The 27609-nt window shown below is 47.4% G+C and overlaps 1 protein-coding gene across 6 annotated transcripts in view; it reads right to left on the reverse strand.

Annotated features, from left to right (window-relative positions):
- The window catches only part of R3HDM2 (R3H domain containing 2), a 2186793-nt gene that overhangs the window by 1715041 nt on the left and 444143 nt on the right, over window positions 1-27609 (reverse strand). For 2 of the 6 annotated variants that reach the window (XM_069653575.1, XM_069653578.1), the window contains one exon: window positions 5076-5209. The exons of 3 other annotated variants lie outside the window; for them this stretch is intronic. The gene's annotated coding sequence lies outside the window, so the exon portion shown is untranslated. The remainder of the gene's footprint in view (window positions 1-5075; window positions 5210-27609) is intronic. One more of the 6 variants, XM_069653576.1, reaches the window with a different exon arrangement.

A 27609-nucleotide genomic window follows, 5' to 3' on the forward strand; every position in this document is an offset into this window, starting at 1 on the left:
CTGTAGCTTGGGGTCTATATTATGCCCTATTCTGTACCAGGATCCGATTGTCCAGGAGCGATGCATCGCTCTGACATCCTCTGGACTTAAAATTAAGATTCAAGATCTTTCTATTGAAACTTACCCAATCCAAAGAAAATTAAAATAACCTTGAAGCACAGCCAAGACTTAGAATAGTGATAAGATACTCAATGAGCCCTCTGACTTAAGAGGGTGAAACATGTGTAGAGAGTACATGAACATACAATCTAAAGCTTTTCAATGAAAATAAAGAGTAGCCTTGTAAAAATCAAAAATGGTGTCTTTGGATTAATTTGGCTCTCACCTTGAAACTGTACATCAGATTCTCAGTTTGGCACATAGAGGACCACACTATTCTCAAGAATCTACAATTCTCCATCTCTAGCAGTCGAGATAGCAGTATTTGTCCAGTGCAGACAACTGACCTAAAATAATCAAAAATTCACCCTGGAGTTTGCCAAAAGAAAAGTCCTTTTTCACTGTATCGGATTTATAAATGATGTCGCAAAGGAGGTCCACCTCTGGAGTTTCCTACTGATTGAAAATGTTGCCGAGGCCATTGCTGTTAATCTCCCACGCGTAACTTGCTACCAACTGGCGGCTAAGTGAGTCTGCAGCCACATTGATGCGGCCCGGGATGTGTACAACCTGGAGCCAGACATTGTGTTGGATGGCCCAATCCCAAATTTGTATAGCAAGATCCACAAGGAGTGTAGACTTGGTGCCGCACTGTTTGTTGATGTAAAATATTGCTACAGAGTTGTCCGTGCGAATACGGACCACACTGTTGGCGATATTCGGTTGAAAAGCCTTGATCGCCAGAAAAACTGCCAGGAGCTCCAGGTAATTGATATGGAACCGCCTGTCTTGAGGCATCCACAAATCATACACCTCAAGGTGATGCAGTGTCGCTCCCCACCCCAGAAGGGAGGAGTCTGTGGTAACCGTTACTTGTGGGCAGGACTCCTGGAATGAGGTCCCCACTGAAAGGTTGTTGGCCAACGACCACCATTGTAGATCTGCCATCATGCAGGATGGGACTGGAATCTTGGAATCCAGATCTGTAGCCTGGGACCAGCAGCTCAGAAGAGCTAGCCGAGTGCGCCTCATTTTCAGTCATGAGAGGTATAAAGTCTCTGGAACCACCGTTCAGTCATGTGAGAAGACCGGAGGAATAGTTGGCACGTTGTCGACAGGTCCGCAATCCTGTTCTCCATCAGGAACACTCTGGTACTGACAGTATTCCAATGGAAACCCAGAAAGAGCAGGTTGTGAGAGAGTGTCATGGACAATTTCCACCAGTTCACCGACAGCCCAAGATGGAACAGGAGCTGAAGGAGTGACTGAAGATTGGTCATGGCCGCCTGAGGGCAAGGACAGCACAGGAGCCAATCGTCAAAGTATGGCTATACATGAACCCCCTGCAGTCTGAGGAAAGCTACGATGACCGACATCTTTGTAAAGACATGCAGCGCCGTGCTGAGACCAAAGGGAATACACGATACTGGAAGTGTTCTGCTCCCACGGATAACTGCAGATATCTTTGATGCAGGCTCCAAATCAGAATGTGCAAGTATGCGTCCTAAAGGTCTACCACTCTGAGCCAATCACCCTTCCGGAGAGAGGACTTTATCTCGCAGGGTGTAAATCATCTTGAATTCCTCTTGGGGAAGAAAGACTGAACTTGGAAAGGTCGAGGATAGTGCACAGGCCAGCCTGGTTGGGTTTAGGCACTGAACAGACTGGCGTAGTAACCCTACCCTTGCTCTCAGAGGGGGAACTAGGTCTAGAAGTTTCTGTACCTCGGCTCTGAGAGAGGGCAACTCAGTCTGCTGGAAGGGAGGGTTGAAGGGTGGGGTGGGAGGAGGGGCAAGCGGAAGCACGCCCAAGCGATTGACAAAACCCATCAGTCTTCGGTGATGGTCTGCCACGCCTCCAGATGAGATGAAATTCATCCTCCCACCGGAGTCTCGTGCAGCAGATGAAAATATAATTTGGATGATTTGTCGGCAAAAAGACTACCCGTTGCAGGCGAGGAGGCTGTTGGCCGAGAGAAAAACCGGCCACCTTGCCGTTGCTGCTTACGGTGGGGTCTGCCAGCCGGAGCATCAGATTGGCACGCACAGCGATCCTGAAAACACCTGAACCCAGAGAAGGACCTTGTTTGGGACCCTGACCTCTGAGCGTAAGGTGCCTTTGCTGGAGTTTTCGCAAGGACCAACGGAGACTTGGCAGTTTGAGTACTTGCCTTGATTAGTTCCTCAGCACCTTGTCCTGAACTTCCTTTGAGAGTTTTGTAGCATGGAGCCGCACTTGGCGGGAGAGGTCCACACTGACCATAAGGCCTCGAGTGGAAGTGTCTACGTGATGGGCCGCAGCCTCAAGTAGATCATGCGCCAGAATGTCACCCGACAAGCCACCTTTGAAGTCCTCAAGCCTATCAGCAGGAATACATTCCTGAAACTCGGCTAGCTCCTTCCACAGTTTGACATTGGCAGCCGCCAGGATAAGCTCAGTGTAAGCTTGACGCAGCTGAAGAGCCGGTTTGGACAAGACCTTTTTCCCTAATGGCGTCAAGAAGATTGTCCTCCTTGGAGAGCATATGGGACGCTGCAGTGGAAGATGTAGAGGCCTGCTTGGACACGACGAGAGGAGCAGGCAAGTGGACAAAGATATGTCCACAGAAGCATGAAGCTTATATCAAGCGTCAATCTTCTTCAGATGCTGCCCAGAATTAGGTTTTTTCCAGACCTTCCGGGCCTCAGCCAAGACGTCCTTCTGGAGGAACAGGCCGGTGCGCTCCTGTGTGTCAACAGAGTGAAGGCTCCAGAAAGCACCCGCTCCTGTGGAGCTGGGGCCTCGGGTACTGGGATGTCTAGCAGCGCCATGTCCAACACACGGTCGTGAAAGTCTAAAAGAACTGGGTGTCCCATCGCTGTCCTGGTCCGCCTGGTCCTCATCCAGTGAAGCAGGAGCAGAAGGGTGATCTGCTGCACGTGGCGCCTCAGGCCCTAAAGTGTTGTTTGGCAGAGCTCCCGATGTCTTTTCTACTGGGGAAAGCGGAGGCAGAGGAGGAAATGGTGGAGGAGGTCGCGCAGGAAGAGGTGGAGGAGGTGGCACCACCGTAGCCTGCGTAGGATCTGGCAGAGCAGGAGGCCTAGGATACATTTCTTTAAACAGATCCTTAAAGTACGCCTTCATGGGATCAAAATGCATAAGTGTCTGAAAAACGCCAAAATGCATAAGTGTCAAAAAACGCATCCTTGGAAGAAGGTCTAGGCGCTGGAGTGGACAGAGGCCGCTCGGAAGGGGCATACCCCCATGATGGAAAGGAGGATGGTTGCCAGGATGGACCCGACCAATTGGATCCACGTAGATCCAAGGTGCGGATGCAGGATGGAGCGAGACTGTATGCGGCAGCAGGGTCTGAGCATGCCAGTCCATTGGGGGGCGGAACAGGGTTCTTACTCTCCACAAAGCGTGGAAAAATCTGTTCTGCCACAAAAAGAGGCCAGTCAGCACCAGCCATAGTGAGCATTGGTGCAAGAGAGGTAGTCAAAATGGCAGCCGTGGTCCGCAGGGTTTGGGCTGCCATTTTTTCAACACCCGAGGCAAACTGCATCACATGAGCAAGTGAGGCTATAGCCACCTCCGGGGAGTCAGGGGTCTTATGTGCTATTTTAGCCTTTAAGCAAGGAACCTCGGTAGAGCCAGTACTGGCAGATCTAGGGTGTTTAACCGACACATTAGGGACTGCTGAAGAATTAGCCCCGAGTGGGGGACCCTCGGCGGAGCCGGTGCTGGAAGGCCTATGGTGCGTGACCGCCTTCCTTCCCCACTCAGCAGAACTGGCGCCACCACCGCCCTGAGCTTGGGAAGGCGAAGAGTTGTACCCTACAGCCAGGACCTTCAATGGGGGTCGATCAATCCTGCCGGTGTTAGATATAGCCCCAAGAAGGGGAACCTTCTGGTATGTTTAGCCACCTTGGGAGGGGCCTCAAGCCCAGACTCTGCAGTTCGTTCCAGATGTGGAAACGTCAGGGCAAACCAAGGTACCAAGAGCCACAGAAGAACTGGGACCAACTTTAGCCCCTAAACGGCAAAACCTCGGAAGTTGTTCCGGTTTTGGCAGCCCCACTGTGGGGGTCCTCGGAAGAAGCTCTTGTGCACCTAATAGGCCTCTTGCGGGACACCTCAGGGATATCCCTGGTAATAGAAATGCTTGAGCCCAAGCTGGGCACCCCGGAAAGGAGTCCTCTGGCCGGGGTGCCCTGAAAAGGAAAGAACTTAAAAGGCTGCTTCCTTTTTCATCAATGAAGAGCTCCAAGTGTGGTGGAGGAACGCGTTGAAACACCTCCTCCCACCTGACAAGCCGACGCTGGAGTGCAAACAACGTTTGCAGGATTAACAGATCACGAATTGGACGCTCCAGCAAAGACGGAGGACAAGATGACCATGGGACCGGAGCAGGAATGAAGGACAAAGGAACAAAAAAAAGACAAAATCCCAGTGATGCAAGTGCATCCGACCCCGCGGAGGAAAGGACTGAAGGACGATGCAGAGCTCAGGAAGGCGGGGTTACAGGCACGTGTGGTGGCCCCGTGTAAAAATAAAAGGACAAACTTTTTATTATTGATGCTTTTTAACAAAAGTGCTCTGGTCCCGTCCTGAAGGACGAACAGTCCCACAAGTATGGAGGACAGGGGACGGGAAATGGGAGTATGTTATCTTGGCCTGTTTCCTTGTGATTAGATTCCCATCAGCCAGATGTTGTGTTTTTCCCCACATAAAGGTTAAATGTAGATTATTTGACAACTGTTCCGCACCAGGATTTAAATATGCTAGGTAGAAGAAGCCTGCCTTTCTCATCTTACACTAAGATCACCGAAAGACACATGCACAGCAGCCTCAATGCCAACATGTTGGTAATTTGTCCATTTCATTACACTCGTATCATGCGATTTTGTGCTCTCCAGGCATGTACCAATTTGAACCATGCAATCCAAGGGTTGACAATCATGAAATCTTTCCCAGTGTGTACATTTTCCACAAACCTGGTTCCCCGGTTGGGTCATATTTTGCACACCTGAACCAGTTGTCCATGGAAAAGCTCTTGGTCTTCTTTGCTCCTCGCCATTTCAAACATCCCACTTTTATGTGCTAGGTGGCTCACTGATCTACCAGATACCTAAAGGGTGGGAGAAGGCACTAATCAGGCCACACATCCAAGTTCAAGCTAGAGGTACAGTTCTTGATTCTGGGGTTCTCAAATGACAACAAACAACTCAAGCTGCACTTTTATATTGCCATTATTATTATAGCCCTAGTATAAAAAATATACAGTGTTACTTTTGTTTTTATGCAAAACATTAACAAATAGATCCATAATACGAATTACTAATTTAAATAAAGTCTGTGAAACAAGCATGGTATCAAGAGACACCGACTAAAAAGAAACAGTTTGAAAACCTTTATCATAAAACTTTGTGGGGTTGGTGTAATACTTATCTGGCCCCAACTCTAAGGGGGTTTGTTCCCTCAACTTATGTTGCTAAGGGGCGTATGTCCGTAAGAACAAAACCAAAGTTGGTCTGTGTCCAAACCTATGCTTGCCCTCACTCAAACCATAGTGATAAGGGGGTCTCTTAAAGGAAAAATTGCAATTCAAAATAAAACGTAAACCATAGTTGGTTTCAGGAAGTCTTACCAATAGGTGTAATTCTGACAGGTCAAAAATAGCTCAACTCAAAAGGTTGCCCTTGGAAGCTTCCACGAAGGGCTCTTGCAGCAAATCAATTAAGTTCACAAGGTCTCTGGGTCTCTTAGGGTTCCCTTCCCCAAGCTGTGATGCTTCCACTTCCAGGTCTAGGGTTCTCTTGACAAAATTCAACAATGTATTTGGTGGGCCTCTTGGGGTTCCCTTGCCCAAGCGTAGGCCCCTCTGCGTCAGCAGAATCAGTTTTACTTTAGAACTCAGCTGAGGGTTCACAGTTCCATTCAGGACTCCCAGGGTTCCCTTGCCCAAGTATAGACCCTTTCTTACAAAGTTCACCAATGTCTCTTGTGGGCCACTTAGGGTTCCCTTCCCCCAAGCCTAGGCCCCTCTGGCCTCAAACAAACAGTTCTTCTAGTCAGAATGTAACTTTCACTGTACAGTTCTTTCAGCCTTTCGAGAACGCTGGGTTCTTTGCTCCTTCCAAGCGCGGCCATTCTGACCTCCAACCCCCCTCTCCTTATTTTCTGGCACCCTTTCCTCTTCTGTGCTTCTTTCACTCTGTCCTTTCCATACTTTGTGCCCCCTGCGCACCTTTTCATGGCATGCACACGTGCACCTTCTTTTCACCTTTCAGTGCCTCCTGCACACTTTTCTTTACTCTTCACTGTGCTCTCTTGCACCCTCTGTTTCCTTTGGGTCACTTACAGCCTTTGTCATGTTTTGGTTACCTTCAGCCTCTCTTCATTGCCCATTTTCCTTCTCACCGTCTCTTTACTGTGTCTGTTTCGGGTCGGTTGTGCCCCTCTCCTTTTCGGTCACTTGCATCCCCTATTAGCTGCTTCAGCATGACCAGCGCACTTGCTGTCTTTTACTACCACACCTGTAGCGCACTTTTCTGACATTACGCTGTCTTTCTCTTGCCGCTTTCCAGCATTCGCCCATTCCACTTTGCCTTTACCTTCTTTTGCTTTACTTTGCTTCCTTTCTGCTTTCGCTCATCGGGCTCTTCCTTTCACAGCACTCCTGCTCCGGCCACCCACATGCAGAGTTTCCCTTTTCTTCACGAAACTCATCAACAGTAGTGCAGTACTGGTGGGGGCGAGGGTAAAAACAGGTCAAATGGGTTTGGGTCAGGGTCTCACCACCTCTCCCTCAGGCATCCCTGTGACCAGCACACGTTCCAGGGGAATGAGCACTGGCCTAAACAAGGCCAATGGACTGCATTCCGTACCACTCCGGCTCCCTGGAGACACGGCTCTCGCCACGCTGCAGCCCCTCACACACACCAGGCCAGCGTCTCTGCATCCCACACTTCACCAGTCCTTCTGGGATCCTCTCCTTGCAGCCTTCTGCTCCTTGGCTTCCTGGTTCCATCCAGCAACACCAGCTCGCTCAATGATCCTGGCAAAATCACCCTTTATCTACTGCAGGTGAGAGTCAAATGGAGTCAGGTGTGCAGTTGGAGAAAAGTGCCTTGCCTGACTATTAGTGGGACAGTTCAAAGGTATTAGATGACAGGCCTCCCTATATTGTTTCTATTGGTAATATTCATTATTCACGTTCGCCTCTTCCTTGTCCCAGTAAGTGTTGGAAATGGGGCGGCAGGGCAAGATGGGAAATGATATTTAGGGGCCAAATCATTATAAGGTGATTGATAGAGGAAAGAAGGGCCCAGTCTGTATATGCCTGGGGTGATTTCCTTTCTCTCTGGCCGAAGGCAGGCAAAGACAAGTAGGTGTTAAAGTGAAAACTGTGTTTGTCGCCTTATTTGACCTTCCTCCTTGTCCGTTTTAGTTCTAATGCAGCACTCCCATCTCTTTCTTGGATTAGGGACCCTGGTACCTGAATACCCCACAAAAGGAGTATGAGACTTCCAACTCCCTGCCTGCCGTCGCGTTAGAATACTGCGCCTCACCAAGGGGTACTCGCACAAGAACCCCCCAGGCTTCCCTACCTAAGTGATCCTCCCTCACCCGTCCAGCCCCAGGACTGGGATCCAAGAGCGATGGCTCTCCCCATGCCACCCGACTAGATGGTTCTCGGGAGTCTGCATGTGATAATACCCCTAGGTTTCTCACAAGCCCCATAGATAAACCACTTTAAATGGTTTGCCTCTGCATTGAATTTGTTCCAGTCTATCAGCTCCCTTATTTGGCCTCCCCTCACCAGGCAGTCAGTCTGTTCTGTTGCCCTAGGATCCCATTCTGTAGAATAACCAAAGCACAGTATTTCCCCATTCAACCAGCTCAATGTTCTCCCAGTATTAGAATAACAGTCAAAACACTGCACAGGTACCAGTGAGGAATGCCTTCAAATAAGCCAACGTAAAACTAAACAATGCCTCTTCACAAATAAGAAATCTTCACAGACCTAAAATAACTTGTTTCGAGCTCTTTCCAAGCTCACCAAACGTACTATTCTACTTAATGATGCTCAATCTATTTCCAATTTGAAACATTTTTTGGCGACACTAAGCCAAACAAAACCGTGCAATGTAAAAAAGAAATTAAAAAAGACTTCATATGTTCTTGTGACTAGCCCTATGAAAAGTAATTGTGGTGTTCTGGTGACAAACCACTTGTCCTTTACAGTAATCCATCATACATTAGACATGGGTGGAAACAGATAGACTAGCTAATACAGATGAAAAAAAGTCGATGGTGCTAAAAGCACTAGTAGGCAGTAAACGGCAGCAGCCAAATCAATGAAGAACCAGGTGCCCCATCATTACATTGGTCATTTGAAAACAAAAGTTGCTACTCATGTGTTCATTCTGAGGCGGCAGCATTAGAGATCACAGTCATTCATTTAGCAAAGTCAGGGAACAGACAAGCCAAGTCAGACAAATTGCACTGTCTGAGTAGTCTGGGTCACTCTTGCAGTATTACTGTCTCTTCAGTTTCACATTCAATTCCTCCCAAAACTTACAACTCATGTGTCTGCAACTCGTTGCAGCCACTGCGCTCTCAATACCAAAAAGGAGAGTGCACCTCTGGCCAACGGTTACAAGTGCAAAGTCAGGCCTGTGGCGATTGCCAATGGACTCTTGGCAAATAAAACAGTGGATTTCTGTATGTGGCGAATTGAATGAGTGAGGGACTATTTATGGCTGGTTGGTATCTTGCAACTTGAAATGTTTACCTCTGCAGAAAGTTATATTTTGATAATATGAGGGGCATTGCAGAAAGCTTCTCCCGTGAAGGTAATTTTTGCAATATACTCCTTTTTTGCTTTCAATGCAAGTGAAGCAACATTGTGCAAAGGTTTCACAGAAAAAGCGGTTTGCTGCCATTGCTGTGCACGTCACCATCTGCCTTGTATGGAAGCTCTGACTCGTGCTGCCCTTGTGCAGGACACCTGAAGAGCTAACAGGGTTGTGAAGTTTTAAATTTATCAGGGCAAGTGGGACGTAAAGGGCACAAGCCTTATAGGGAAACCTTCATACAGGTAATGCAATGTCAAGGGTCATGATGGCAAGTGACATCAGAGGCACATACAATCAAAGCCTAATTATTTTGTGTCAATCCACTTTCTACTAGAACAAAAGTGATCACCACCGGCCTGCTTTGGGCAACATTCCCGGTAAATAGGTTTAGCTAGTCGGTGCAATTACAGAAGGTGACAAGCCGTTTGCAAATCAGTCTTGGCCCTCCCACCAGCAGTTAAGTCAAAACGTCCAAGCCATGACTTGGCTTGCTTACACAGGGAAAATATTTCAGTAGGTTGGGCTGGATCATTGAGCATGAGTGAATACACGATCACTTCAGGAGACTAAAACCAAAAAGTGAGGGATAGAAGGCTTTGTAAAAATCGTAGCCACTGACCAAACACAGATGGGGTAACTTAATCTACTCTTACTCACTCAAGGAGAAGTTCATATTTAAGGCTTGGTACTAATGCCATGCCTATATGCTGGGACATGAGGTACTGTATCAGAGCACTGAAACCAGTATGGTGGTGGGACTTCAGCGCAGTTTTGTCAGTGATGGTGTTGGATGGCATTTGTACTCATGTGACACATGGGCTTGGTCAGCGCTATGTGTGCAGCTAGAGGACAATTGAATTCCCTTGGTGAGCATGATAAAGTGGGCAGACTTGCAGTTTTATTATGGCTAATCTGGTAACCCGCATTCTGTTACAACATGCCTGGTCAGGTTTATATTACCGGCCAGTGACAGGATGAAGGTGAGTTGCATCTCATTTCCTCCTGGTTGGTTACCTAGATTATGGATTGCATTCTTCTCCCCTCTGACCTCTTGGCGAGCTTAACGACTGGCCACTTGTCATTTATTTTGCCATTTGCACCAGAGCACGCCACTAGCCACCCCATCAATCCTCACCCACAGCTTCAATAAAGCCAAATCCAGTGTCCATAGTGTGATAATCAGAGCCAGCAGAATAGGTATAGGAAGCGTTATACTTTTTATTCTGTACCAAAAGGGAACGGATGAGGCCAGATCCCGATACTAAATCAGAAAACCATGTTAGCCACATTGTACAACTTGCACTACCAAGAATTCTCCTGCTCAGGAGTTGCCATATCCCCTCTGTTATGCTCCAACAGCTCCTGGACCCGAAGCAGCCAAGTCTGCGTGGCTATGGACACTGCAGTGTGGGGCAGTTTGAGGCGCCATGAACTTCACTATCCATGATGAACATATTGGCTTTAGAGTTTCGTGTGCCATAGCCAGTGGAGACGAAATTGCAGTAAGGGATGACTAATATGATGTTAAAGTTTTTTTATACTGAGCACCCTCAGCACCTGCATGGTCACCTAGTGCTCTGGCGAATCTGTAAGGGAAGGTGGTGAGGGGGGTGGATGCAAGTGGGCCTGAGCGGGAGAAAAGAGAAAGACAGCTGTGATGTGCTGTTGGCAGCTGCAGATCAGTCTACACTGTTTACTGAGCGTAGGTGTGTTTATCGGTTATTAGCCATCACATGCTGTTGTGCAAGGCGGTTTGTTGTGCTGTAGAGATATGGCTGCATTTGGTTCAGAGTTTGAGAGGTGCATGCAGAGGGGTATGTTTTTTAGTAGGGTTAGCAAGTGGCATCACTATCAAGATGCGACGCATGCTAATCTCCACAATTTTATCTAGATGCGAGGCATGCTAATCCACACAATTCTATCCTCTTTAAACTGCCCGAAATGCAAACTGTAGCCAACTAACACAATTGGCTTAGTGACTAGTATGGTCTATCAACAGATTGAGGTTAAATTCAAAGGGCTTCCTTTTACAATTAGGTTAAATGCGGACTGCAGCTGAAAAGTATAAAAGAGCTGGGGAAGTAAGATACTAGGTAATGAGAGGTGTGGTAGTTAATGGAATACAGTAATGGCTGTAACACCTACTTACACCACGCTTAAATTATCAGTTGTTGATGGTTGACAGCTGCAGGCTTCGTAGGCGAACACAGGCAAACACTGACTGGAACTGCTACTTCAGGAGCTGCCCTTCGCCTTAGGCCCTTAGCCGGGGGCTGCCTCGCAAGGCTGCCCTGGAGCAGCATAAGGAGAGGACCTCCGGTCACCTGATTGCCCCAGCCCAGCCAATCAGGACCAAGCTATGGTGGGATTAGTGTGAAAAACTAGAATCCATATGCACGGCCTAAAATAGCAACTTAAAAATTCTTTCAATGGTTGCGAATGCAAGCCGCAAGTTACACAAGCTGCTTACTGTGAAGATACCTTTGTTTGTGTGACCTCACGCCATTTTCAATGCAGGAGACTAAGAATTGTATTTATTCTTGCTGCTGGATCAGGAAGAATTGTTTTACTGCACTTTATTTCTGAATATATTACTGTGGACCCTGGTTCCAAGGATGGGGAGACTGACAAACCACTCTAGCTTTCAGGCATTCCCCAGAGAAGGTTACCACCTTTGTATTTTTCACCATCAGCTTTTCCTAAATTATACTTTGATTACCCAAATGCGTTTATCTTTTGGAGTAGGGGCTAAATGATAAATGTCTTGCTACCTAATGTGTATCTAATGTGTGAGGTGCACAGTGTCACTAAGGCTGACAAATATGGCTAAAAGGAAAGCTAATGTCCATCGTTTACGAACCTTCAAAAAAAGTAATCTATACTTGCTAGGACACCCATTGCTGAAGCCAATTCTCTGATTAGCAAATTTAGAGGTTCTATTAAATGATCAAATGGACAGTGAGTCTGTACATATTTCTGGTCCGATAGGTAATACAGTAGCACATCATGAATGAATTAGTACATCAAGAAACGCACAAACAGATGACATTTGAATTAACAAATTATCATAACAGGCAGTGCTGGAAGACCATAATCATTACAAATGGACTTCTTACAAGGTGGCCATTTAAAAAAGAAATAGCACTTACAGAAACCCCCAAGAAGCCCGCAAGGCAGAGTACAAATTTAATGTGTGCTGAGGATCAATTTGCCAAAGAAGAAGTGCTCATTTCCGCAGATTTCACAACGTGTCGACACCAAAATTCGAGATTTCAAAACTAAATTCTTCCATGCCCTTCCAAAATACCTAGTGACCCGTTCTGTGATTTTGATAAAATCAAGAAATATGGAGTGGATAATCATGCAGGCTTTGATGAGCTATGAAGTGCAGAACCCAACAACTCAAAAAAACAAAAGATAATCCCAAATGCATGCCTGCTCCATTAAGTTAGTGCACGGGAAGAGTACTCATCAGCTGGACTTAGAAAACAGGGGGCCAAAGCTCTAGCCCTCTACTGTTAAGGAACCTAACGGAGAAGACCCTACAAAGCCAGCTGACTAGCTTTGTACCAGGCATGCAAAATACTGATCCCACAAAACCAGAGACTTACATGAGTCCTCTGGATTTAAACTCAAAGCCTAATCTACAAATATTTTACTGCAGAGATAGAAATACTCCTGGGAAGTACCAAGGAGATGACGTCGCTCCCCCCACACCACCCCACTCCTGCTAGGTTCCAGGATAACAGATCCCAGTACCAGAGTGGAGGTCCAACAATACATACAACAATAGTTCTCAGAACTATCAAAACTACTCTCTTAGAAGAGTTAACCTTCCCGAGAAGTCCTTCTCACATTCCCCAAGAAGCTCATCGTCTCCAGAGCCCTGGTTCTCCCTAGGTTGGACTACTGCAACAGCCTCTTTCACCATCTGCCCGCCTCTACTCTCTGCCCTGCAAGACTTATCCTTGGCCTCAGGCCCAGGGACGAGATCGCTGAAGCCCTGAAATCTCTCCACTGTCTCCCAGTGGCTGCAAGGATCAAGTTCAAGACCGTCTGCATCGTCCACAAGGCTTTTTGGGGCCGGGCCCTTACTACACTCAACACTTGCTTCCTAATTACCCTCCTTCTCAAGCCCTTCGCTCTACTGCCTCCAACTCCATGAGGGTCAGATGCTTCTTCAGGCAGACAGCAGGGAGCAGATCACTTTCCTCTGCAGGTGCCTCTCTGGAATGGCCTCCCTGCCCCTCTCAAACTTCAGCCGAACAACCTGAAGTTCCAGAAGCAGCTCAAGATCTTGTTTTTCTCCTCTGCTTTCTCTCCCTCCCCTCCTGACCTACCTATCTGCTGCGCCGACTGGCTGCTTGGTTACCCTCAGAGTGTCACTGGGTATCAGGCTCCTCTTTGACCAGTCCCCCTGCACTACCTCCAGGCCGGTCACGCACTAGGGGCTGTAACTATAACCCCTACAGTTCCCCGCCTCCTTGTACTTACCCAGAGCCACGCTGCCCTGACTGCACATGCTCAGAGCAATGTTACCCTGACCGCACTTCCCCTTGCCCTCCCCCTGTCCCCTCCCCCCCTGCATTTTGCATTCTGCACTGGTATGATTTGAATGATACACGCTAGTAAGATAGTAAGACTGTTTGTCTTGTCCTCCCTCTGTACCCTCCCTTGTAATGTCGCACCTAGAAACATGTGTACAGGCACGTTATAAATTACTTTTATATCAAGTTACTCTTCAATTTATAGATGATCACGTGGAGTCTCACGTGGTACGCCAGTACGCATCTAACGATACCGGCACGAACACTCCACCCATCGGTTTTCCGGCATACCTATCCTAATCTGTAGGTAAGCTTGTATGAAGACCTGTATGAAAGCTAGGCGTCTGTCTTCGGGGAATTCAGTTTGCCTGAATGCCGTCCCTTTATATGGGGGCATTTAAACTAGATCTCACTCATATTTGGAACTGTATTTACGTAGACATCAGAAATGCTTTTGTCCCGACCCGCACGACGCGCCTAAAATTAACTAGGAGATTGGTTCTCCAATAGGTTATCATACAGATAATCCATAATAGATAATTATACTTCACAGATGCCATCTACGGAGACCTAACACATGAATCTCACGGTCAGTGAGACTGGCTATTTTTTCTACACTTGGACGGAGTCCTAACTCCCACAGAAATCTCTGTACTCAATTTGGCTGCACAATCACATCTATAGGTGAGGTTATGCGATATACACCTGTCAGGAGTGCTCAAACCTGTTGAAATCCCTGAAAGGTATGGAACAAAAGTATTGTGGAAGCACCTTGTGTGAAACCCTCCCCCCCCCACACCCCTCCGATGAGCACATATCGTTGAGGCAGCCATCCAATAAGTGAGAGGTGATCACTACATGCACAGTGACTACGAACATTATGCCAGACACATTGGATCATTAGATTACAGATATTCCACTCATCATGAAAATATCTGTAGACACAATTAGGCACGCAGCTAGAGCAACCTAGCACCGTCTAATCAAGGCATACACCTAATTTAAGGTAGAAAGGGCATATCTAGGCCAACTCTCAGTCATAGATGGTTACTTAATATGGTTAGCTAATCACAAATTACTCAACTATGTATTTATATGAAGGATGAAATTTTGGCCTATCGGGTCGTCTCATAATATGTTTTTCCTGTGTAACAGATTGAAGGTGTTTTCACAAACACAGTATCTTGCACTGTCTAGAGATATGATTAATGTAGCAATGTTGTGCATTGACCTTTGAGGCACAATTAAATATGGTTGCTTTCTTTAATCATTGAATGCATTTTGAATCAACACAGTCCTTTACTTTGTCTAGAGACTTGAATAATGTAGGAATGTTGTATATATATATTATATTATCCTTTAAGTGAATAGAACCCTGATTGGCTTCTCTTGTATGCATCTTTACAGAATTGCTCCTGAAGAGGTCAACACCCCGAAACGAGTTGAGCCTCAAAAGCTGACCAATCAAGTTTTACCCCATGAGTTGCAGGAGTCATGTTTTGTGCATTCTTTATATGTGATGTGTACACTTTAATGAAATGGTAATGTATGAACAATTTTTGATCATGCTAATTTGAGGAAATATACAAGTAAAAATCCAATACTTTTTCATAAATTGATTGACTGTTTTATTCAGTTTATATGGTGTGCAGGGGACGGGAGTATCTCAAGTGTTAGACACTTTCTTTTCACTGTGTGTATCTCGGACCCCGTATCAGTCTGCATTCCTCCCCTGCACCCGAAGTGCTTTTATACCTTAGTTCGCCTAAAATATTGGTGATCAAACACTACATTGGTGTGCGTGTATAGATACTCCTATTATATCATATCAAGAACAGATATGACCAGAGAAGACCCCATACTGCAGAAAGTAGAGTGTCTCACAAATTGAGCAACAAGTCAAGCAATTGACAGAACACTGGCAAATTCATGCAATACAAACACAGAAATCCTGATTCGAACGTTCATAGAAACCTTGACCAGACTGAAGAACAAGTTACTTTCTTACCTGGTAACGTGCTTTCGATGGGATGGTCCGACGACGTATTCCATATCTATGACAGGTAATGTCCACAGCTGTGCTGCTTCGGAAAATCTTTGGCGTCTGCGTCCTGCGTCGATGCGCCGTCCCCGGGGACCTCCTCCGACGGCCGACGTCACCCGATGTCATAAGTGGACGCACGACGCCCATAGCCTCAGTTATAGTTTTTTCCCAGAACGTGTGTCACCAGTTTTCTGTCAGTCAGACACACAAGGCCTCGCTAACGCAAACTGCAATCGCAAAAGAGATTCTGCAGCGGGGAAGGCAGGGAGGGAGCGATATGGAATACGCCGTCGGACCATCCCATCGAAAGAACGTTACCAGGTAAGAAAGTAACTTGTTCTTCGAGGGGATTGGGTCCTCCGACGTATTCCATATCTATGACAGACTCCCAAAGCATTACCAAGCAAGGAGGTGGGAAAGAATTTAGAATACAAATTTAGCGTGCCCAATCAAATTGCGGAATAGAGAACTGCCTTGCCAAAGGCCAGATCTTGCCCCCTGATGGAATCAAGGGAATAGTGACGTACAAAAGTATGTACTGAAGCCCAGGTGGCAGCATCACAGATGTGACGAATAGGAACTCCCCTCTGGAGGGCAGTATACGCAGCCACTCCTCTGGTAGAATGGGCCCGCAAGCCAGCCGGTGGGTCCTTACTCGCCAAGCGGTAACACTCGGAGATAGCTAAAATAATCCAACAAGACAAATTCTGTTTCGTCACAGCTTGTCCCAAACGCTTTCCAGCGTAACCAATGAAAAGTTGATCGTCCACTCTGACCCGGGACATGCGCGAAATATAAAAGCTCAACGCTCTCCGAGGATCCAGCCTATGGAGTCTCTCCTCTTCCTTACCAGGATGTGGAGGAGGACAGAACGCCGGAAGAACAACCTTCTGGCTCAAATGAAATTCCGAAACCACCTTCGGAAGAAAAGAAGGACGAACTCCAAGGACAACCCTGTCCTTATGAAACACAGTGAAGGGTGGCTTAACTGAAAGTGCCTGTAACTCGCTCACTCTGCGAGCGGAAGTAACCACAACCAAAAACACAGTTTTCAGAGTCAACAGCCTCAAAGGGCAAGAATGTAAAGGCTCAAACGGAGCACCCATAAGAAACTTAACAAGGTTCAAATCCCAACCTGGCACCAAAAAAGGTGATGGAGGGAACACATTAGTGAGCCCTTTCAAAAACTGCGAAATTAAAGGAATCTTAAAATGGGAACACTCTTCAGACGAGCGCTTAAATATGGACACCGCCGCCAGGTAACTTTTAATGGTCCCCACTTGCAAGCCCCTGTGGGCCAAAGAAAGCAAAAAAGACAGAACCATGGGAATGTCACATTCAAAAGGATCCACATTCTGAACTCTGCACCAGTCGCAGAACTTTCTTCAACGGCAACGGTAAAGAGACTTAGTTGCCGGCCGCCTGGCCGAGAGCAACACCTCCATCACGTCTTCAGGGAGGTCCCAATCCTTATACCTCAACCTTTCAGAAGCCAAGCGTGAAGATTGAGGGATCTGACCTCTGGATGGAGAACCTGACCCCCCTCCCGTGAGAGCAGATCGTCTCGGTAGGAAAGACGACGTGGAGGGCAGATGGACAAGTCTAGAAGGTCCGGGTACCACGTCCTCCGGGCCCACCCCAGAGCAATGAGGATCATCCGGGAACCGAACCTCCGTAACCTCTGCAGCACTTGCGGGATGACGGGGACTGGAGGAAACGCGTACAGCAATGGGAATGACCACTCCACCACGAACGCGTCTCCGAAGGCTCCTTTTGGAGGAAATTCCCACAAGCAAAACCCTTTGCACTTCCAGTTGACACTGGAGGCGAAGAGATCCACTTGAGGGGTCCCCAAAGGGCAAAGATCTCCAGGAGAATCCCCTGAGCCAGCTCCCACTCGTGAGAGATCGTGCTCTGCCTGCTCAGAGCATCCGCCGTCTCGTTGTCGTCTCCGGCCAGATGAACCGCTGAGATTGAAACTTCCTGCTGGATGGTCCAGAACTCGAGCTGCATCGCCTCCCTGCACACCGGAAGTGACCCTGCCCCCCTTTTTGTTGAGGTAGTGCATGGCCACCGTGTTGTCCGTTAGAATCAGGACACTCTTTCCGCGCACAGTCGGAAGAAAAGCCTTCAGGGCTAGCCTGACGGCCCTCAGCTCCAACAGATTGATATTGAGTCTGGACTCCAATGGAGACCAATGACCGCTGACTGTCAACTCGTTGGCATGAGCTCCCCATCCCGTGAGGGATGCGTCCGTCACGATCGTCACCTCTGGCCAGGGCAGCCAAAATGGGGCCCCCATCATCAGATTGCCCTCGACGGCCCACCACAGAAGGCCCCGGGCAACCGAGGGCGGCACCTGAACAGGATCCTACAGCCTGCCGGAGGACTGAGACCACTGGAGCTTGAGTGCCCACTGCAAAGATCTCATCCGCAGACGAGCCTCTGGCACCAGAAGAATGCAGGATGCCATGAGGCCGAGCAGTCTCAAGAACTCAGACGCTGGGAGATTCTGGGCAAACTGAAACTTGTGCACCATCTGCTGAATGTGAAGAGCCCTCACCTGAGGAGGAAAACACTGCCCCAGGGACGTGTCGAGCACTGCTCCGATGTACTGGAGCCGCTGCGTTGGTGTCAAATGGGACTTCTTTAAATTGAGGGAGATGCCCAGCCTGTGAAGGGAGTGGCAGGTGACGGACAGATGATCCAGGACTTGCTCAGGAGAGCTCCCCCTGATCAACCAATCGTCCAGGTAGGGGTAGACGTGAATCCCCCTTTCCTGAGATGCGCTGCCACCACCACCACCACCATGAGCTTGGTGAAAACCCTCGGGGAGGAGGTCAATCCTAACGGCAGGACCCGAAACTGAAAGTGCGAGTCGCCAACCGCGAACCTCAGGTACTTCTTGTGCTTGGGATGGATCGGCACAGGGAAGTAAACATCCTTGAGGTCCAGAGACACCAACCAGTCCTGAAGTTGAAGGGCCTGGAGGACTTGAGAAAGTCACCATCTTGAACTTGTCCTTCCTGAGGAGTTTGTTCAAACCGCGCAAGTCCATGATGGGTCTCAATCCCCCGTCTTTCTCTGAAATCAAAAAATAAGGGGAATACCATCCCTTGTTCCTCTCCGCTACAGGCACCAGTTCTAAGGCGCCTTTCTCCAGCAGGGCTTGAATCACCTGCGCAAGGAGCGGATCCGGACTCTTCAAAGAGAGGTTCCCTGGTGGATTATCGTGAGGCCTCTGCCGGAAAAAGAAGACAGTAGCCGTTGGTTATGATCTCCAGAACCCACACATACGAAGTAATGGCTTGCCACTCTACAAGATGCTGCGCCAGCCTTCCCCCAACCGGCGAACCATGGGACCTGGCCTCATGACTGAGTGGTAGCAGCTGCGGCGTTGCCGGAGTGCAAAGAGGCAACTGCCCGAGCGGCCTTGGCACCACGAGTACCTTTGTTTCCACCTCTGGCACTCTTACGATGGCCTCTTTGACTGCTAGCTCCCCTCGCTTTACTGAAGGACGAGTAATAGCGAAAGGAACCTCCCCTCCATTGCTGTCCTCTAGGACGAAAAGGCGGAGGTTGGCGAACTGCAGCGCCCAACGACTTCGCTGCAGCTTTGGAGGTCTGCAACCTCTCAAGGCTCTCGTCAGCCTTGCTGCCAAAAAGGTGTTCACCGTCAAAAGGCATGTTAAGGAGCCGGGACTGCACATCAGGAGCGAACGCAGACTTCTGCAACCACGCAAACCTGCGCATTACGGTGCTCGCCGCCATGGACCGGCTGACACAATCCGCCAAGTCCAACCCCCGACTGAACGGCCTCACACATAGCATCCTTGCCATCCTGAAGCATAGCAAGGAAACCATCCCGTTCGTCCCCTTCGGGAATATGATCAGCCGCTAATGCAACACAGTTCCACAGAGTGTGAGTGAAACGAGACAAGGCACATATGGAGTTGGCCGCCTGAAGCGCCATACCCCCCGAAAAAAACACTTTCTTTGCCCAGCCATTAAAACGTTTGTCGTCCCTATCCGGAGGGATGGTAGGATACGATGCCTGCTTTGCCGGGGCCGTAGCCGCCTGCACCACCAAACTCTCAGGGTTGGGGTGTCTAGACAAGTAGCAGGGGTCGCTACTGGCTGGACGGTATTTTCGCGACAAAGACTTGCCCACTGCCGGGAGACTCTCCGGAGCAGTCCAAGCCGCCGCCACCCTTCTCTGCAGAGCCATATGAAAAGGCAAAACCGGGTCAGTGGGTGGACCGAGATCAAGGATGTCCGTGGGAATCATCCTGAACGAACTCCCCTGGGGGAGCTGACCAACCCAAATACTCTGTAACCCGAGACATAAGGCGCCGATATGAAGAATCGGCATGAGAGCCAGGCTCTGGCCGACAAAACTCCACCTCCGGAGAGGTGTCCAGTCCACTGGCATCATGCAGCGACTGCCTCAAGTCATCAAACTGGCTATGGCTCGAGATAAGGTCATCTGGAACCGTAACTGGAACCAGGCCGCCATCAGAGCCTTCATCACCCTCTGAAATGTACTCCAGGCGGGGAGAGGAAGACCTTTGTGGACCAAAGCAGTGCCGGACCTTAGCCATAGCCTTTCTAGGGGCAAACCCTTGCCACGGGGCCCTCCGACACCACCGCCTCGAAAGGAGTCGAGGGCGCCGAACGAGTCAGCGCCGACAGAAAAGGCGTCGACGTCTAGCAAATCGGCGTCGACGTCAGCTGCAGCAGGAGCTCCGAGTGTGTCTCTCGACAACCTAGGCGCCGACGACCCCCTCGGAGGCGGAGCCTCGAGAGAAATCGTCGACGACCTCAGCGCCACAGGCGTCGACGTCTTTTTCGAAGACGGCACAGGATCACACGGTCTCGAGCGCGTCGAGGACCGGGGCATGGCGACAACGGCTACCCTTGTCCGAGCGGGACCTCTCCCGCGAGCCGTGCCGACCACCCGAGCCCGAAGACGTACGAGCGGTGTCTCTCGACTGGTGCCGACCGACCCCACTCGAAGGCGCGGACGGACCGGTGCCCTGCGATTCCAGAATCGCTGGCATCTGCTTCCCGAAGGAAGCCCATTCCTAAGGTGTCGCTTGCATGGAGGGATAAGCGACCCGCCGACGGGCGGAGTCTTCGGAAGAGGACGGGGAAGGCGACCTATGCCGGTGCTTCCTGGAATGTCTCCAAGAGGCGGAGGAGTGGCGAGACAGACTCCTGGAAGGAGACCCACCGGACTTCCGACGACGCGGAGAGTCGCCCCTCGAGTCATCCGTCGAAAGCCCCGCAGACCTCGACTTCCGGGGCTTAGACACCCGGCCTACCGACAGCTTCTTCTTGCGTTCCAGCAAGGCCTTTGGCGTGAGCGACTGGCAGTCGACACAGTCGACAGTCGTCCGTATCGTGGGCCTCCCCGAGGCACCAGAGGCAGACGTTGTGCGAGTCCGTGACCGACATCTTGGACCCACAGTCCCTGCAGTTCTTGAAGCCCGGACGCGGGGTTGAAGATGAAAAAGACATTGCCACGAACAGGTCTTCACAACAAACCGAACAGGTTCAACGAACCGAGAATTGAAAACGGCAAACTCCAACGAGTCGAGGCGTACCGAGATTCACGAAGCGAACACGTTCGTGGAAAAAACGGAACTGAGGCTATGGGTGTCGTGCGTCCTACTTATCACATCGGGTGATGTCGGCCGTCGGAGGAGGTCCTCAGGGACGGCGCATCGACGCAGGACGCAGACGCCAAGGATTTTACGAAGCAGCACAGCTGTGGACATTACCGGTCATAGATATGAAATACGTCGGAGGACCCAATCCCCTCGAAACAACGGCTCAGAAAGAAAAAGGCCAGAGGAAGTTGGTCCAGTTTTAAATACACAAGGAGAAGAGTAAAGTGGGGACGAGATATGAAAAATGCGGCAAGCTTTAGAGGACGCTTCTTCCAAACTTGCATGGAAATACACCTGAATTTGTTGAAAAGATGGCAAAGGCTGGTGACACCTCTTTATTCCTTAAAATGAAACCAGAGAAAAATAAAGTGAAATTGAAGGGAAACTATTACATTTGAAAAAGAAAAGCACTCTAGAGATGAAATCCAGCATTGCTTTTTTCCCCAGATGTAATGCTGCTTCCAAAAGAACAGATAATCGGAGTTAGAATTCCAACAAACAAGTAGCAAAGAAATCACTCGAAACAAGGCCAAAGATGAAAATCCAATCATTTTGACAGACATCAAATCAAAACCTGTATTCCTTTCTTTTTTTTCTGTGCCTCACAATCCAAGCAGTAGCAATGACATAGAATCTGTAAAAAAGGGGGTAGTCTCTGCCAAAAGGTTAGTTAGCAAAATGTGTTTTCGTTCCTACAGATTCTTTAACCAACACACATTGACTTGACCTTGAGGAGAATGCCCCCCTAGGGGGATTATCCAAGGTCAACCATATGAAATCCCAAATATCATTCACATGCAATTAGAATTGTCCACTAACTCAAGCTGTCTGAAAGCTGGGGATATAAGATGAACTTTCTTTGTGCCAGTCCAGGTTCAGGGACATTGTGGCTTACCAGCTCTCATAGGTAGTGTCCCATGAGACCCTGACATCTAGAGAAGTGCTTGAGAAGCTCGACCAAGGAAGTGGGAAGAGTCCTTGTATTACCCTAAAAATGTGGAAATGTGCCCAACTTTAATGGGAAACTGATCCAAGCAGATTGGGCTTACTGAAATTGAAATCAAAATCGGGCTCGCCGCCCGATCAAATTAATAAGAAGGGCTGTCGGTTTGAATGGCACCTGCCATTTGATTGGAAAACAACCGGATAGTGTATAGATTCACAAACGTGGAATTTCATGATCAACAAAAAGTGCATTTTGTAAAGTATTGGTTAGAAACTGACATTGTTTGGTGCAATTTAAATACAGTTTATGCTCTGAAAAATTAAGCACCGTTTAAAATAGAATCCATGGATCCTGCCAGCAGAGAATGATTTTGGCCATATTAGATTCATGAAATATTGTCCGTCCGGATATCATTTAAAATAGTCACCAGTGGGAGCATAGTCATTAAAATAGATGCTTGTGCAATTGAAATTCGCTCATATTCATTTTATTCACAGAAAATCGTGCAAAGTGTAAAACCCATGCAATCCCTTATCTTGAAATGCACCGGTAGACCTGTGTTTGACGTGAAAGGGCAAAGTTGCTTTAACATCATACCCTTTTTTAATGGAGATCTCAGCCCAAAATCTGGAGGGAAGTGAATTGAAATAGATTGAAAGCTGTACACACGCATGTTAATTGAAAGCAGATGAAAGATGCACACACAAGATTTTTCCTAATCCAAAACTGTAGGGGTCAGATGGAATTTGTTCTTGTCCATGTTTAATTCACCTATACATAGCGTACTCATTCACAATCGTATAGGTAAACCAAGTGAAGTGAATATGTGCATAGAAAATGTCCTTTTTCCAAGAAACCTTTCCTTGATATCACACTTGTTTTGATGTTTTGATACTGGAGAAAATCAAACGTTTTTGAATAATTTTGAAAGATTTGTTAAACGTATATAAATGCATGTGAGCACACTGGCCGATAAGCGCAAGGGGATATTGAAGTATATTGTGTTGCTTATATAGAAAGAATTATAGGAGTAAAAGTGAATGCGTGTATTGACAAGAGTGAGATTCATACAGGCACTGCAAATTTCGTTTTTTGCTCATAAGGAGTAATATTGTGGTGGCTTTGCTGGCATGGAGCTCAAGACCACCTTTGTTTGGACTGGACTTTAATTATTTTAAATAAATTACAGTTTTCAGCAACTCTGTTTATTTTCCAGAATTGTAGGGTGGGACTGTATGCAGGGGGCATGAGATTAGTTTTTTCACCCCAATGAGAATTTATAATTTAGAAGTAAAAATATTTTCTCAGTAGCTAAATCAATAAAAACCTTATTAGTTTCGATTGACAACTTCTTACAACAGCCAAGAGCAGTTTTAGATCTATACAGAATGGTCCTCTATCATCTAAAGAGGGAACATCACAGGTTGACCGTGTTGCAACCTAGATTGAGAAGTGTATATCAATGTGTTTTTCGATCTGAGGCCTTATTGTGGACCAGTGAATGGCCCAGCATTAAGGATGATTGAATTGAAACTTTTCCTACGTATCCTTTGGGAGAAACTTCTTGGAGATATACAGTGTATTACCCAGTTTGCGGTAGAGTAGGAGACTTCCCTTTGGTATATAGGAAACTTTAGAGGGCACAGCTTATTTGAATGTTTTTTATGGAACATGTGTAGGCTGTGTAGTAAGCCTGAGGATCTGGACGGACAAGAATGCATTGATAAATTTGAATTATGATGCTTACAGCAAACCTTGCAATTTGATCCTCAACATACTTGGTTAGTCTACAGGAACTGACAAGCCCACAAATCCCCTTAATAACAAAGTCAAACATACATCAAGCCATTAGCACTAATCCCAAGGACATAAGCAACAATGATATCACTGTTGCATCCTTAGAAGCAACCACAACTAACACAAACCACAAACACTACCAACTATCAGCCAATAGCAAGCATGCCTTACACTGAAACTCCTAGAAAGTTAAGTATATATTTTCTCGAGATTTATACCACGCAAAGCTGCCGTTTTCATGGTCTCGAGGACCTCAGCGGGATCTGAAAGGGAAGGGTTGGGGAGGGTTGGTTATTGAAATGGAGAGGCACAGGGCAAAAGAGCCGTCACTAAAACCATACTCCTACAAATCCCACTAACATAACATATTGTGACCCTCCTCTCTCTCGGGTTGTAGAGGATAACTACGTAGGGGACTTTTGCTTTGGGTCTCAACAGTGCTTAATGTTAACTTCACAGCATTTGATATTTACTCTGCCGATATAGCAGCATCAAAAATACAATTTCCTAGGGGGACTTCATAATGTATTGAATTTATCTTATACCACAGACACAGGTACCAGAGAAATTAGAAAGGAAATTGGAATTTCTATCGAAAATCTAATAGAATTAGATCTCTGAAAATGCCATGGCTGTTGGTGTGAGCCTTCTCCAATATTGAGTGCAACATTGGAGATGGAGGACGAGGTGTGGAGGATAATTCCATCCCGTGCATATCCAAATGTCAAACTGTCAAATGCCTATATTCTTTAGGCTTAAAATCACATATGGGAGGATGGAGGGGATTTGCCTGGCCTGACCGACCTTCAGGATCCAGCATAAAGAAGCCATACACAGATTATATTGGTACAATGTCCTTTCTTTGCCTTATATTTCAAAGCCTGGCATTTAAACGTGCACATTATAACAATGTCCATCAAATTTATTAGGGGTGGGGGAAGGGCAGATAAGGGTTTGGGTGGGTAGTGAATAGGTAATAGGTGGTACAAGGGGGGTGGGTGGAGATCCCTTCCCCAAAATATAAAAAAAATTAGATGAACATTTTAGTTATAATGTACACGTTTAAGTGCCAGGCATTAAAATATACAGCAATGAAATGACATAGAAACATATTATAGCAAATTTATCGGGCTGACTATAACAACATGTTTTTGTAGTAAAAGATGGTCTAGAAAGTGATCATTGACATTAGCAATTCCTAATTGTACTGAGCCCTTATCTATGTCCATAATATCAGGATGTAATCTGTTTCTAATAAGATACAGCAAACAAAACAATGAATTCCGACATCCCTCTAGTGTATTGTAATTGAATAGGTACTTTAGTACAAAATTCTACTTCATCCTCTATCCTTGGGTCTTTAGAATTCCATCAGAGGTTTTCTCATAATGTAAAACCTTTTAGCACTACAGTACCTACAAAAGTAAAATCCATCAGACCTCGCCCATTTGTTGCCAGACAGTAAGTAGGTCTGCCAAAAAGAACCTTCTTGGCCTGATTTTTTTGTTTTTTTTTTTTGTTAGAGGGACGAGAGGCTGACGGTGGCAGAAATAAGACTAGCAAAGGAGGAATGCTGTAATAAACGATGGTGTGACCTAAACAAATTCTCATCTTGGTGGCAATCAGCAAGAATTTGGACAAATTGTATCAAAAGATAATGTTGCCAATATGAACCCAGCAGATAATCCATCAATTTCCAATCGGTACATAATCCCAGTTGTGATAGCGAGGGAGTATGTACACCTTAGAGATATCAAAATAATTCTCATTCAGGAAGCACCTCTTGGCTGGCGAGGTGTCATTAGAGCCAGTGTACAAGAACAGTGATTGCAATCTAACTGCAGACTACCAACCTATACCCCTCTGGACTCTTACAGGAATGTTTGCTAAGACAATCCTCAGACACTTGCGGTCCTCATGTGAGGATAAAAACCTTTTCTCGGCAAGCTGGTTTTAGAAGACTTATCTAGACAAAAGACCAGTCTTTGATTATATCAATATAGCCTATTGAAGAAACAACCAATTTTTCGTTTGTAGATTTACAAATTGCACTCAACGTGGTGGCATACCCAACGCTCTGGCCAACACTGGAAAATATTTATATTCCATCTATGTTGGTATCTGCATTAAAATCTCTTTATTCAGATAACATTGCAGTAATAACATGGCTTTTTGGGGATTTATTTATTGGACACTTCTTATACAATTAGCAAAACTGTTTCAAAGCGCCCACAGGGCAGTCAGGAAAGGGACAGGGGAAGGTAGGCAATGAATTACAACAATGATAATTAAATTAAATGTACAAACAAATAATGAGAATAAGGGAAGGGGAGACAAACCTACTATGCCTTGTGAGTGTTCAGAACATGCAAGTGCAGAGGTGAGGAATAGGTATGTTAATGCTCATGGAGAAGTGCTCAGGGTAAGTGCTAAAAGGAGAAGAACTTAAATGCAACCACCCATGGGTAGGGTGAGCCCAATAAGTGCAGCAGAAAGACAGCGTCTGGGATGAGAGATGTGGTCGAGATGGTGGGAGGGGGGGGGGGGGGTCAAGGCCCCGAGTTCACATAAGGGCCCTGCACATCAGTCTTCACTGCTGTAAGATTAGCAGGGAAGAGAGGAGGAGAAGGAAGAGGTAAAGAGAAATGTCTTGAGGCTTTTTCGGAGTGTGTAACACCATTTACCATCAGAAAATGCATCGTACTGGGTGTGCTCTTGCTTCTTTGCACTCTTGCTTCTTCACTGTTCTCTTTATATGTTAACCTGGGGGCGTGGCCAGCAGGCAACCGATGCAGAGCTAACTCTGAAGCTCCTGCCACAGCTTGGGAAAATCCTGATAATACACAGCACTCTCTCATTAGAGACATACATTTGAATAGGAAATAGCCTGGAGAACCTGAGGACCCCTTGCCCGCACGCCAAACTGAGGGTAAACCGTGTTTTCTCCCAAAGAGACACTGCGACAGTTAAGAAGGCACACAAAGTAGCTGGTGGAGCTCCAAGATGGGCACAGCAAGACCTGGGCACAGCAAGACCTGGGCACAGCGGCCGAGTCTCAGAGGGAGTAGGTTAACCGGGTGCTGCTGTCTCCACACTAAGAAACAGATGTGCATGACAGAAACTAGCCGCAGACGAGGCAGGGCCACCAGAAGGGCTGCAGCACCAGGGATCCCCTCTGGCGGTACACCAGATTCAGCAGGGACCAGAACAGGCAAAGCGACAATGGGCTGGAATGCCAGTTGGCTGGACCAGTGGATGAAATTGCCTGGGAGGCCAACCCCTGTTGACGGCGGCCAGAGGCAGCAAGGAGAGGAGGAAGAGGGGGTGGGGGGAATCTACCCTTGACAGCAGTGGTATAACCAGAGGTGGTGAGACACAGGGCAATTGGAGTCCAAACAGCTGCTTCCCTGCAGGTGTGCTTCCGGGTGGCAGTACAGCCCCCAAAGGACTGAGGATCAGGAGCAGCCAAGTCAGGCAGGCTAGAGCAAGGTGAAGGTAGGAACATACGCACAATCTAAACACTGGTGCCTGGCAGAGGCAGGGCTGGACCAGTCATTATAAAAACCCTTTGGACGAGAAGGGTGTCGGAGGACTCCTGAGGCCAGCTGAGGGACAAAAGGGACAGAACATTGGCGCTGAGTACCCCTCATTGAGAAGGGAC

The sequence above is a fragment of the Ambystoma mexicanum genome, chromosome 3q (assembly GCF_040938575.1).
Source record: "Ambystoma mexicanum isolate Mex_15411 chromosome 3q, UKY_AmexF1_1, whole genome shotgun sequence".
In the NCBI taxonomy this organism is placed as follows: domain Eukaryota; kingdom Metazoa; phylum Chordata; class Amphibia; order Caudata; family Ambystomatidae; genus Ambystoma; species Ambystoma mexicanum.